The sequence below is a fragment of the Spermophilus citellus genome (assembly GCF_964194105.1).
Source record: "Spermophilus citellus genome assembly, chromosome: 9".
Taxonomy (NCBI): domain Eukaryota; kingdom Metazoa; phylum Chordata; class Mammalia; order Rodentia; family Sciuridae; genus Spermophilus; species Spermophilus citellus.
The window spans coordinates 105,517,539-105,532,170 of NC_138191.1; the positions used below are offsets into that span (position 1 = coordinate 105,517,539).

General features: G+C 46.1%; 1 protein-coding gene across 1 annotated transcript in view; it reads right to left on the minus strand.

Annotated features, from left to right (window-relative positions):
• Positions 1-14,632, minus strand: part of LOC308655554 (E3 ubiquitin-protein ligase RNF220-like) — a gene marked incomplete at its 3' end in the record, with an annotated part of 204,243 nt that overhangs the window by 68,449 nt on the left and 121,162 nt on the right. The window lies entirely within an intron of this gene.

Consider the following 14,632-nt stretch of genomic DNA (forward strand, 5'->3'; position numbering starts at 1 on the left):
AGTGCATGGGGTCTGTAGCTGGATAACAACTTGCTTTGGTTACAACTAATTCCATAAGACCAGAATTAATCCCTTCCTACGGGGATGCCCCAGTGAACTAGGCCCTACTTCTTAAACATTTCACTACTTCTTAATTTGCTACCTTGGGGAACCAAGCTTCTAGCACATGGGGACAAACTACATCCAAACCATAGCAGCCACTGAGCTGGCCCCCAATTGAGTCAAGCATTTGGTCAGCCCATCTAGATAACTCCTCTTCTACACTGCTGCGAGGTCTTTCTCCTTCAGTGACTTCCAGTTGCCTTCAGGATGGGAATAACGCCTTAACATGCATGGAAATATCTTCAGGATTTGGGCCCTGCCTAACTCTTTTTTTTTTTTTAATTTTTTAATATTTATTTTTTAGTTCTCGGCGGACACAACATCTTTGTTGGTATGTGGTGCTGAGGATCGAACCCGGGCCGCACGCATGCCAGGCGAGCGCGCTACCGCTTGAGCCACATCCCCAACCCCCTTGCCTAACTCTTACACTCTTTTCCCCCATTCTCTTTCCAAGGCTGAACTATTTGAATTTCCCCTCAAATCTGTATCTCTCTGCCTAGAAATTCCTTCTCCCTGAATGCTGGATGAACACATGTTCTTTTTTAAAGACCCACTGGAACACCTCAGGGAAGGCTTCCCTCCCTCTAGGGTTGGGTAAGCTCAGTGCATTGATCACACTGTTCTACAATCTTCTCTTTCCTTGTACATGTACCTCATAGACTGTAAACTCCTCTAGGGCAGGATTCATGTCTGATTCATTTCTCCATCCCCAGGAGTCCAGTTTGGCATCATTGTTTGCTGAACAAAAGAATTAATGAAGAATTGTTATGACGTTTACATTCCACAAGGCTACAGCTACACAAGAGTAGGAATGGGGCAGTTCCTTTACCAGGGTGACCTGTGCTTGTACAGTGCCTGACAGGTAACAGGAGCCCAACCACTGAGATCAATGGGTGTGAAACAATCTGAAACCCTAAAGATAGTATCTTTATTGTTCTGTTCACACTTGTTTCTCAAGCACTCTCTTTTTTTCTTATCTATTTAGTCACCAGCACCTCTACCCTCCAGGAGCCAAATCAATGAAGCAGGAAAGAATCTGAAGATATTGGAAAATCTTGAGGCTGTTTTTCCTGTTTGGGAAACAGGACCTGCCCCTCCAGTCACATTATGATTCATCTGCCTTCCAACATCTGAATGCAGAGAGGGGAGAATCTTCATCCATTCAATCAGCAAGCAATTAAACCTCAGATAGAAGAGGTCCATTTTGGGGGGCTGGGTCCTGACAGTTCTGGGGACATGGGATGATTTAGGGCAAGTTCCTGCTCACTAGGAGTTCTCATCATCTCTCAGGAGGTGACATTGTCAAGTGGCTACAGCCTTTTTAAAGCACCCCCTCCCTGAAGCGCTGAGCTTTGCTGGGGCGCGTGGATAGGTGCTGAGAAGGTCAGAAGCCAGGGAGCCAGGAGGGTGCTGAAGGAGCCAGTCTCTGCCTGGGCTGAGGGGGACCCTCAGCAAGACTCAACTCCCAGCCCAGGAAATGCCCTCCCTGGAGGGAGCTCTGGGCTCATGGAGCTGGAGGTAGGGGAAGGGGGCTGTGTCAGAGATGACTCCTCCAGAGAAGAAGTTGTGGGTGGCTTCATGATGCTTCTTTGTACAGGCCCTTTTTTCCTGGCAGATCACAGGTCACCCTCCTGCTTTCAAAATGGACAAACGAACTGGGTCACAAAACTTCAGAAGTTATGTTCCTGGTATAAAGAGAACTACACTGATGCAGAGAAGTGGGTCTGCTCTAAAGGAGACCAGGATGCCCTGACCCCTTAGGGCCAAAGTCCTCTCCACCCACGGTCCCATGAAGCTGACAGCTTCTCCAACAAATCTCCCTTGAGGTCAGGCCAACCTTCTTCCTTCGGCTCCCCTTCCCACGAGTCAGAGCTGTGGCCCCTTCCCCACAGGCATTACCCACCTGCCCCGGTGGCACCCTTCCTCCTAGGCTAGTTTGAAATCTCCCCGGAGATGCCCCCTGCCTCGCCCGCTGGCGCTTGCCTGCTGGATCCTTGGTGCTGCCTGCCCTCCCTCCCTCCTTCTCATCTCTATATATCTGTCTAATGAACATTTCAATAAGCCGAGCACAGCTTTTTCCACTTAATAAGCAGAGTGCTGACTTCATTGCGGGTTTGCTCTTCACTTATCTGTTCAGGGCCTTAAATCATTCCCAGGAAAAAGCTTAGCAAAGGGAAACCTGGTATCCTAGTTATCGGCTGCTCCTGTCAGCACCTGCCCTGCTGGGACTAAGGGGAAGCCCTGCTTCCACAAAACAGCATGGAAGTGTGAATAAAACTCCCGGAATAGCCAAGAGTCTGGAAAGCTGACTCATGAAAGGAGGCAAGGGGATGTTGTCACTGAAGGAAGTGCTGGAGGCAAGGTGGAAGAGGCAGAGGAGGTTGGCCTGGGGTGTCCTGCTTCAAGGAGGGGAGTAGGGGAGGGATAAGGGAGACATCCTGAGAAAGACAGGTTTAATGAGCACATATTATATGTTAGTGCTGGGCAAGGCACTAGGGTCAAAACAAGGAACAAAAGTGTCACAGTCCCTGCCCTCATGAACTTTCTTTCTAGCAAGACAGGAAAACATTACAGAAACAATTGCCTAGACAATGGCTGCAGGGGACAAGGACAGGTGTTATGGGAATGAGTGATGGGGACTAGGAAAAGTTTCCTTTAGAAGATGAGGTTTAAGCTAAGGTATGAAAAGATTAGGCTGTTACAGGTAACAGGTAACTCAGGAGAGACCAGAATAGTCCAATAACGAATCACTTTCACCAGGTTTATTATCTGTTGTTCTTTGTTGAGGCCATGTCATGTAGTGGTACAGGACACACAGGCTCTGGAGCAAGACATACTTGGGTCTGAATTCTAGCTCTTGAACTTACTGGCTGTGAGATCTTGGGGGAGGTTATTTAAACTGTGCCTTCACATCTTTATCTATAAAATGGGGTTAAATTACTTACCTTGCAGGGTCATTGTAGAGATTTAACTTGATACTCAGTATAAAGAATGTATGTCAAGTACCTGGCATATAGGACATGTTCAATAAATAGCAGACCTTACCACAAATAGTACCAAAATTGTGTATCTGTTCTTGCCTCGAGCCTATTATGAGGTCCTTGAAAACTTCGACAAAGTCTTACACATTCTGATTAGACAGGGAGAATTGAAGAGGCTCTGATATTTCACAAGGTGTCAAAGAAAAACCCCAGGCACCCAACCCAAGGTATGGCCCTTGGCGGGCAGACATCTATGTGGCAGGGGATGGGCTGGGAAGGCTCTTCTCCAGCTTCCTTCTGGATTTAGTTGGCAGGAAGATTTCAGGGCAAAAGGCTACAGACTCAATTAAATGTGGACAAGTGCAAGGCAATGCCTTTTGTGATAAACACATCAAAATCCCCTCCCCAGTGCTCAACTCTGCATGGTCAGCCTCGGTTCTGGCAAAGGACCTGGAAATCCTTCTTCATTTAGACAGTTTCCCGAGGCTGTTGGCCAAGAGGCAAAGAGAATTGTGAATAAGATATCAAAGAAGAAGGAGCACATATTTCTCCAAGTGTCCAGCTAGACAGTCCTACCTGCAGGACTAAGATGTGTCGTTGTGCCCTATCCTGGAGAAGATCCAGGGGGTGCAAAACCTCCTTAGCAGAAAAGACGGAATGACTCACTCTCAAGTCTAGACATGGGAAGGCTGCCGGGGGACAGAAAGAAAGTCCCAAAGGGTGTAGAGAAGGTGACTAGAGGCTTATTCACAAAATCCTGAAACTGTAGGCAAAGTGGGTTTGCTTTGAAATTTGAGCACATTTAAGATGGATAAAGGGGGTTGCTATTTTGTACAGTGGCCAGTGAAGTTAAAAATTTCATTATCCCAAGCAGAAAACATGAATGAATTGAAATGTATTTGGGGAAATCTCTGGAAGACAAAGTCATATGTATTCCTGAATCAGGGTTTGTTCAGTGAATGAATAAATGAATATGGATGATTCTGGTTTTCAAGGTATTTCAATCCAATCTAATAAATATTCATGGAGTGCCTACTGTGTGCAAAGCATTGTGCAGGATGTAAAGCTGAACAGTTTCTGTCTAGAAGCTTACACTTTTATAAGGGGATTAGAAAGGACACGGTCAACACAGGGTGGGCACAGAGAGTGCTGTAAGAAAAATGCAGGTGATGGGCTGGGGATGTGGCTCAGGCGGTAGTGTGCTCGTCTGGCATGCATGCGGCCCGGGTTCGATCCTCAGCACCACATACCAACAAAGATGTTGTGTTCACCGAGAACTAAAAAATAAATATTAAAAAATTCTCTCTCGGGGCTGGGGATGTGGCTCAAGCGGTAGCGCGCTCGCCTGGCATGCGTGCGGCCCGGGTTCAATCCTCAGCACCACATACAAAGATGTTGTGTCCGCCGAAAACTAAAAAAAATAAATATTAAAAAATTCTCTCTCTCTCTCTCTTTAAAAAAAAAACTCTCTCTCTCTCTCTCCTCTCTCACTCTCTCTTAAAAAAAAATGCAGGTGACTATAGGAACAATTCTGTGAGGTATGGAGAAGATGATGTTGGAGACCAGCCTTAAAGAATGAGATGGGTTTTAGCAGGTAAAAAAGGAAATAAAGGCATCCTAGAAAGAGAGAATAAGTCCTAAGATTTGGGGGTGTGGGTGAAAAAATGAAGGACATATTTGGGTATGGATAAGAGTACAGTGAGAGATTGTGTGTAAGAGAGAGAGAACAAAAGATACCCAAAGATTACAGAAGAGTGGCACTTGAGTGGCACAGGGAAATCTGGTCTACTCTATTGGGCAGACCAATATTCCCAAGGCAAACCCTCACAATCCAATGACAAGCAAGTCCTGAGAGGCAATGGAGCAGACAGTTTCTAGTAGCTCTCAAATTTAAGACACAAAGTAACCGGTAGATTCCAGAGCTAAGCAGAAAGCTCATTCAGCTCAGTCCCTAGGGAGATGCAGAATGAGCTGCTATGGATCCCCAAGAATACATGGATTGTGTTTGCCATTTCTGGCCTCCTGGGGTCTCAGTGGGCAAGTGCATTCAGCCCAGTCATGTGAACTCCTTGGGTACCTCCTCCAGGGATGTGTCATTTGAGCTTTTCTTAGAAGATGAACAGGAGTTCAACAGGTGGATAAAGAGACTATTGACCCTCTAAGCAAAGGGAAGCAATGTAGGCAAAGGCACTGAGGTAAACATGGATGGATACCTTCAAAGGAAGGAGTTCAGGATAGCTGGAAGTGAGGGTATGCAATGAGGAGACTTAGGGGCTGAGACTGGGGAGGTCAGTGAGGTCAGGTTATAAAGGACTTTGAATACTATACCAAGGAGTTCACGTTTGATCCTATAGACAAAAGAATAAAAAAGCCATTGAGAGAGGTAAGGAAGGTGTGGGACATGATTTGCTTTGCAGTTTAGAAGTATCACTCTCCAAACAGTGTAGAGGAGGAATTAATGAATTAAAATTGTTGCAGGGAGATTACCTAGAATGCTATTTTCAAAATCTAAAAGACAGGTCTGTGATATAACAATGGAAACAGATATGATAAAGAGGAAGAGACCAAAAGGGAATGTGAACTTGGAAGGCCACTGCCATCTACCTGCTTGATATGCAATTCCATCTGAGACCCAGACTGACTTCCCACCTGGCTGACTGCATACTCTGTCGCCAGAGCTTTGCCTGGGGGAAGGTAGATCTTCCTGCCTCTTTATTCTCTTCTCAGTTGATTTCAAGCCCTAGATCAATGGGGACCCCTTCAGCCCAACTGTTTCCTGTTCTTGGGTCTGACATTGGAGCTTTTTGCTCTATATACACCAAAGAAGCTATTGGCAGATTTTTGGGACAGACAGCTTTGTTGAGTATGAATAGATCAGAAAGTGTAATCTTCAAATACCTGCCAGGATTCCTCCTCTGACTTTGTTTGGGGATTGACACTAAGTTAGAAGAATGAGATAGCAAAGGATTAAGGGTAGGTGAGAAGAACACCCCCAAGCAGTTGCTTCAATTTTTGCCCAAGTCCCTCCTCGATGCTCACTGGGGTGCTAGCTCTCCACATTCTGGGCTTCGTTCTTCAGAGGCTCTTGCTCTTTGACCTGGGTGAAGCTCAAGTGGAGGAGTCCCAGCCCTTCTCATCTCCATCCTTCCTCTATTCTTAAAGGTAGGGGATGATTGAATGTCTCTCTTTGCCCTTCAACATCCACACATCACCTTCTCTGTCCTGCTTTGTGCCTTGGGAGCTAACTTCTGTGGACTGCCTCGATCAAGTTCCTTGCTTTTTTACCAACAGAAGCAATTGCCCCTCTGGTGCCAGGAAGGTGCCATCAAGCTTAGACAGCAGGTTATTGCTGAAGCAGGAATTATGGAGGGCTCATGGTTGCCTTGCCTTCAGGATTCTTGTTAGGTTTGACACATGGAAGACATTAGACAATAGCTGGGGTAAATATTACCCTGGCTCCTTCTCTGCCAGCTATGGGTCAGCACTCCTTTACCCAAGGTCATAGCTCTGACTAGTCATGATCATAGCCCTGTCCTTCCTGGGATCTGGTACATGTTCCTACAGCCCTATAGGGGGTGACATCCCCTGCTGTTGCGAGCCCTGGGATGTTTCACCTTCTCTCTGTAGTTTTTTATTTTTTGGAGTGGGGGGTACCAGGGATTGAACCCAGGGGCATTCCACTACTGAGCCACATCCCCAGCTCTATTTTGTATTTTACTTAGAGACTTCTCCAAGCCTAAATGAAGCCAGTTACATAACTGGTGTTCCTGCGTTCATGAGTTCTGAGCCTGCTACTGAAGCTCCTTTCTCTGAGCACCCTAGATAATCTGAGATGAGCTTTATCAGAACCAGCCATGCACTCTCCACTCTTCCTATCTCAGTAGACTCCTGTCCATGCTTGGATGGCACCTCCCCAGCACCACAGGAGCAATGGCTTCCACTGGCCCATTGATCAGATCAGTTCCGGTTCTGAGTCAGGCCCTGAAGGTAGGGTGGCTGCCAACCATCTCCCATGAACAGGTTAAAATAGAGTTATAGGTTAGGAGGAGGCACACATAAGGCTTGGCTTACTGGAATGTCAACCTGAGAAAATCTAGTTTGCCCCAGGCAAGTAGGGGAGCAGAAAAATAACATGGTAAAACTGGAATCTTAGGATGTATAACCTGGTGGCAAAGTGAATTGGAGGTAGGGAGGCCAATAGGGAGGTTGCTGTAATAATGCAGAATTTTTTTTTTGCTAATCACATTAGTAAAGATTTAAAAATAGATAATGTGGATGATGTTTTAGAAAATGGGCATAATCATTCACTGCTGATGAGACTGTGAATTGGTATAACCTCTCTGGAAGGTTATCAATATGTATCAACAGCTTTTGAAAAGTTCATACTTCTTGATTCAATCCTTTCCTTTCCTGGACTATAACCTCAAGAAATCCTCGAAAATATGCATGTTCAGAAATGTTCAACTGTGTGTTATTAATAAGAGCAAAAAAAGGAGAAAGAGAAAAATAAACCATCTCTATAGTCATCCAAGAAAGAATGGTTAAACATTTTAAAATACACATAGAAAAATGCTTTAACATCATTAGAAAATGGGTTTTGGAAGCCTATTTAATGGAATTAGAAAGTGCTCACAATAAAATGATAAATGGAAAAAACACAATACAAATGGATTATAGTATCCTGGGTTGGATTCTGAAGAGAAAAATGGCATTAGTGGAAAAACTGAGGAAATATAAATATAGTCTACAGTTTAGTGAATAGTAGTTTAGTAAAATATTAACATGTCCTAATATTAATTTCCTTGTTTTGATGGAGGTGTTATAGTGACAAGATGCTCACAGTAGGGGAAGCTGTATGAGAGACAAAAGAATCTCTCTGTATGGCCTTCATAACTTCTGTAAATCTGTAGATAACATTTCTTGAGCCTTGCTACACATCAGGCATGGTGCTAAGCATCTTCCTTACCATAACCCCTGAATCCTTACTGCTGTCCCATGAAGTAGATTTTATGCCACCCCACTTCACAGATGAAAGAAAGAAGCTCAAAGTGATATAACTTGCAAGCAGGAGACCCAGAATTCAAATTCAAGTACTCCTGACATTAAGCCTTGTGGTTTTTTCAATTTTTGCATTGCAAAAAGAAATGCAGTTAAGGGCTGGGGATGTGGCTCAAGCGGTAGCACGCTCGCCTGGCATGCGTGCGGCCCGGGTTCAATCCTCAGCACCACATACCAACAAAGATGTTGTGTCCCCCGAGAACTAAGAAATAAATATTAAAAATTCTCTCCCTCTCTCTCCTCTCTCACTCTCTCACTTAAAAAAAAAAAAAAAGAAAAGAAAAGAAATGCAGTTAAAAGGGTTAACTTAGGGAGGTAGGATCAAGGTTGATTCTCCCTGCCCCCTTGTGGGTAATTTTGAGAGGATTTTCCCCTTTGATAGGGGAAAGAATGGATAGGACTTGCAACCTGATTATGAATGGGTGATAGATAAAGGCAAGAACTGAAGGTGACAATAAGTTTGGTTGTCACTTTCAAAAGCACAGAGGGTAGGAGAAGGAGCCAATTTTGGTGAGGGTTTTAGTTTCTGCTCTGCTGTGATGGGAATATCCACATGTCCTCAGTGACCTAAGTGATGGATCTGGGCTCTGGAGGGAGAGACCTCTTCAGAGTCTTCATGGCTTTGAGGACCATAGCTCAAGTGACACTAGGAAAGCTCACACATGGGGAGAAGGTACTGGAGTGGGGCAAAGATGAGATGAGCAGGGGTCCGGCCAGATCTCAGAGAAGCACAGCTTAAAGCAGCACAGGCCTCAGTACTCTGACTCACCACTGGAACCATCTATGGGCTTAGATCTAAGGCGGTAGGATGAGCCTGTCATTCTTCACCTGGCTTTGTGAGACTTTGGTATACCTCTTAGGTCCCAACCTTAGGGTTGAGACAAAGTACTGTATGAATCTGCAGCAAGTCTTGGGCTGCCAGGATGTTGTTGACCGGGAAGATTCTTTCTCCTCTGGATGAATGGAATGCAAACTTTCTGCATTTCTTTGGAATATCCTGTTCTCCTGGTTTACCCATTTCTTACTCCTCCCATCAGCCTGTTACTGATTAAAAAAAAAAAAACCTAAAAGTCTTCTATGCAGGGGAGGAGTTTTGTTCTGTTATCTTCCAGAACTGTGCAAAACCAATGTCAACTCAATAACTTTCCAGCTAACATGCACCCAGAGAGACTGGAACACAGTGGGTTCCTCCAAGGGGCTGATTCCATGACCCCAACATCTCCACTCAATATTTGCCTCTTTTGGCACAATAGGAGAATCAAGCCTGAGACCCCTGGGCTTCTCTGGAGCATGCTTGGTCTTTCCAAGACCTCCTGGATCTTCTGGCCTTGCCACGGGAACTGTGGAGGGACACCTGGCAGGAGTCAGGAGGGCTCAGGCCTGTGCCTGTGCTTTCCTCCTGGTCTATTTATTCTCCGTTTATCTCTGGACAATTGAACCATGTGGCCTGAGATTTTTACCCCACAGGGGATAAAATCCAAACTTAGCTTGGTTCCAGGTCCTTATACAGCTGCAGGCTGAGGACAGGACTCCTGTGGTGGTGGGGAGCCCTGACTACTTCTCTCTTTGGAGGTTGTACAGATGGTACCCAGGCACAGGATAAATAAACCAATGGAATCTGAAAAAACAACATCCCATCACTTCTCTTTGGGGCCACTGCCCACCCCCTCCTCAGGGCAAGAGGGGTCTGTTTGCCAGCTACAAGGCTGGGGTGAGGATTCTTCCCTCCCCCTCCTCAGGCACCCCTGCGGCTTGGCATGTTTGCCTAACGTGGGGAACACATGCTCTCTCTAGAGCATCACTGTTTTCCCTCTGAGGCCCTTCAGCCACACCGAGGAAGGATGGAACACTACAATGGGGAGGCAGAACTTGGAGACAGGGAGTTCCATGACTTGAGGAAGGTGTAGCTGGTGAAAATCACATACAACTCGAAACACTGGGACTCACCCTAGAAACAGTGAGGCAAGACAGAATCTACCCTTTTTGAGAGCCTCAGAAAAGGTGGAGAAAGAATCCCACTTGTAGAGAGGAAAGTTCCTTGTGTGTGTTGTACCTCCTTCACTTAAAAGTGATCTTCATTGAACAACTGTTCAGAGCCTCCTACCTGCAAGGCCCTGTGTTAGGTGTTGGGGATATGGAAGCCCCAAAATGTTGGGGAACATGGCCCATCATACAGCGACATCCTATCTGTTCTGAAGTGGTATGAACAAATTTGGGAGAGGTTTAGTGGAATGAAGGGCTCACTTATGCCTGGAGGGGTTGGGAAGAACATCATAAAGAACAGGATCTTTGAGTCTTAAAGAATAGGACCTTGGGTCTTAAAGAATGATTGAAGCTGGGTGCAGTGGCGCACACCAGTGATCCCAGCTACTGGGGAGGCTGAGGCAGGAGGGTTATAAATTCAAGGCCAGCCCAGGCAACTTAGCAAGATTCTGTCTCAAAATAAAAAGTAAAACGTCTAGCTAGGACTGTAGCTCAGTCTAGTGCTCCCTGGGCTCAGTCCCTTGAACCAAAAAAAAAAAAAAATCAGAGAATATCAAATGGAGGTGGATAAAGGGGTTAGGATGGAAGGTCTGAGGGGAGTAGAGCATTCCAGGTAAAGGTAATAGCATGTGCAAATGCTAAGAGGCAGTGGGGAGGCTTGGTTATCATGGTGGAAGCAGTGAGGAGCCATTGGAGGATTAAGCAGGTTTTAGAGTGGCATTTTAGCAAGATCATGCTAATAGCAGGATGAAGGATGAATGGAAAGGAGAGACCGGACGGTGAACACCAACTGGGAGGACTTTTAGACAACATAAGTGAGATAAACTGTATTGAGGACTCAAAGTAAGTACCAGGCACTGGAGACAGAGGGCCATAAATAAAGGATGATAATGAACCCATAGGATTTAGTGACTGATGGGACATGGGGATAGGAGGCCAAGAGAGAAGACTGAGGATGCTTAGGTTTTTGGCTTAGGTTCCTGGGAGGATAGTGGACCTGTTCATGCTAGCAAGGAAATAAAGGAAAGGGAACAAATTGTGTGTTCATGTGTGTGTGCTGGGGGTACTAATGGCTGTGTTAAGAGCTGTTCAGTATGCAGTAGGTACGTGGGTCTAGGGCGTCTATACCAAAGACCACTTCAAGATTTCATGATTGAGTAATTGAGAGAATGATAATGTCATCAACAGAAATAAGGCCTATTGAAGGTGCATTATCGTGAGGGTGGGGGTGAGAGGATAGATTCAATTTTGAAATGTCTATGGGACATAGCACTGAGGACATTCACCAAGCAGTTGGAAAAATGGGAGCAGAGCAATAAGAGGTCAGATTTGGAGTTTTATATGCAGGAGTCCTCTAAATAAAGATGATAGCTGAGCGTAGGAACAGATGAGCTCATCAGATTAAAGTGCACACTGAGGGAGGAGGGTCAAAGACAGAACACTGGGAAACACCTCCTGTTATTTAGGATGGGAGGAGGGTGAAGAGTGAGAAGGAACTGTCAGCAAGGAGAACCAGGAGCGTGGTACAAGAGACACTGGGAGAGAAAAGGGTTTCAGGAAGGTGACCAGCAGGGTCAGAGATGCTGAGGGGTGAGGTCTAACATGGACTTGGGGATTCAGATTAATGACCTTCAAAAGAACAGATTTAATAAAGGGTAAGGGTGATGGCAGAAATGAGCCGGGGGTGAGAAGTGGAGCTGGTTAAATATAAATAAACCTTTGAGCAATGAGGCAGTGAAGGGGATAGAAGCTCAAGGAGTGTAGGGTTTAAAGGATGTGCTTTTTAACATAGGAAAACTTGGTCTGATTGCATTTTGTGGTACACACAAGAACATCTCCACTTCGGCTCTCGAGGGGCTATTGGTTATGCTATCCCCTGTCCTGGGGCCTCTTGTGTCCACAGATTACAGCCTCTTGTGACAGTGGGTCTAGAGGATTTCAGGAAGGTGACCAGCAGGGTCAGAGATGCTGAGAGGTGAGGTCTAACATGGATTTGGGGATTCAGATTAATGACCTTCAAAAGAACAGATTCAATAAAGGGGAAGGGTGATGGCAGAAATGTCTCAACCAGTGACACTCATGAACACCTCAGTTCCTTATTCCTTTCTTTCTACCTTGTCTCCTTCTTTTCCTTTGTTTATTGAACACCTGCTATATGTCATGTGCCCTGCGGGGTATGATGCAGGGCATAGGGCAGGTGAGAAAAGGCTGCAGGTAGGAGCAGAGCAGTGACTGCAGCGATGTCGATGTCGATGTTTGAACTACAACAGCAGCAGGTGAGATGGGCAGGAGAGTGGACTTGGGAGAATTCGAGATGGTATCCCCAGGGTTTTTAGACTAACTGCAAGCGAATGGGAAATGGAGGGGCAGAAGTCCAAGCTTTGGGGTGTCAGGGAGGGGTCAGGTGTGATTTCTGAAGTCCCTCCTGCCTGCCCAGAGCCAGAGCTTGGTGCATGACGACTGTGAAGCAAGCACTCCATCTCGGGGTAACATGATCCTGTAACGCAGGGCTCCTCTGATGTGGGCTGCTTGCCTTTTACAGCATTAGGGGAGCAACATTTCATGGAAAATTCAATAAATCCCCCTGTACAGCCAGACGTCTGTAAACAATGGCTTCCAAATTCAATCAGGCTGGGGACCCACAGCAGCATTTATGAGCTCTAACGTGGAATATTATATAGGGGAGTGAGTAGCAGGGGCTGGGGGAAGGGACTTCCTGGAAGAAGAAAGCTGTGTGGCTCCTGCTCAGATCGTTATGGTGCAGGTGATTCTCCAGGTAGAAGCCCTGGCCATGGGAAATCTAGGCTGGACCTGGGCGCCAGAGTCAAGTCGTTGGGCTTGCTTGGGGAGGGTAGGATTTGGCTTTTTGGTACTAGCCATAAGGAGGCTGAATGGTCAGAGCAACCAAGGCTGAGAGTGACTCCCCAATTCCTTCCACAACCTGCCCCAGGTGCCCATCCGGCGGTGAATGCAATTCCTCTTTGTCACATGTGAAAGTCCTACACCTTTCAAACCTTTCTCTAAACCTTCCACCCCTTTGGTTCTAGGGTCTGGCAAGGCTCTTCAGAGGACTAGTTCCTGTCTCTCTCAGGTTCAGGTAGCCCCTCACTTCCTACAGTGGGATTTGCCACAAAGTAGGGGCCATAATGGAGCGTTCTAATGAAGAAGTGGCAGTATGCTGGTGTAGCAAGCCTCTGAGGTCTCACCCGTCTTCAACCCTCCCTCTGCCTGATTTCTCTTCTCCTTTGCCCTTTAGATACTTCTTGCTCTGGCTAGCTCTCCCAGCGCCTGCCTCCTCTTTGAGCCCTCTGGCAGCCTCTCTCCAGCAAACCAGTATGGGGATTATACGTGAAAGAACAAAGGCTCTGGATTCAAATCCAATTTCTGACATTTCCCAGCTAAAGAGCTTGGGTGAGTCCCTTCCTCCTCTGAATCTTAGTGTCCAGGGGGGGATAATATGAACTGCCTTGCAGAGTGCCTGCAAGGGTGAAATTAGACAACCTACATAAAGTGCCTGGCAGTTCTGACATGGAATATGCATGAAATATATGGTGGCTTCATTCTGCACATTCCTCTTCCTCTCAAACTTCCCCAGTGATGCTTCCAGGAATTATCCCTAAGGTACCTATGTTGTGCAGGACAAGAGAAAGTTCTCCTCTCTTGTCCTGCACATCTTTCAGGTCCCCTCTCCTGGGAAGCCTGATTTGAATCCAACAGGAAGAGTAACAAAGAACATATGAGACCATCGACACGCTGAGGAGCCCATGGAAGGATGGAGACAACTCTGGGGGATCCATTTGCTGTCTTGGAGATCTGCAGTGGGAGCTCCTTGAGGGCAGGGGGTTTTCACCTGCTTTGTTTATGGCTCTATTCCCAAGACAGAGAGCTGTGTTGATATTTGGTACATGTTCAATAAGCATTTCTTAGATGAATTAATTAACTCAGCTTTTTCTCACTATTTTCCTGTGGTTTTTCTCTGGTCCCAGAGGGAGAATGAAGAGTTTGTTTTCAAGATGAACACTCAAACAAATGCTCTTGAAAGTCAGGAATCTTTTCTTCCCTCTGAACACCTTTGGTAATCTGGCCAGGCTTCCCTCATGGAGTGGGCATAAGGCAGAATCATTGCCAGCAAGGCTTCTCCTTGCAGCCACTGTCTTGGAAAGAGGAATGGAAGGAGGTGGTTCTTCCAGGCAGGGTTCCATGAGGGCTGTGGACTAATCCATGCTTAGCCTGGAGATGGTGGAGATGTAACTTCTATGAATTGAACTGGCTGTGTGCTTCCCTCCCACGCCACAAGACAGTTCCATAGGGTCCTCCCGTCAGTATTAAAGCACAAGGCAACATGGAGGAGGAAAAGGCTGGCTAACCCCAGAGCAGTACTAAGTGGCATTTATAAAGGATCTATCATACGCTGCACTCAGCACTCACATGCATTAACTCATTTAAACCTCACAGTGGCCTAGGTGGAAGGTATAGTATTATCCCATTTTACCTAAAGGAAACTGAGG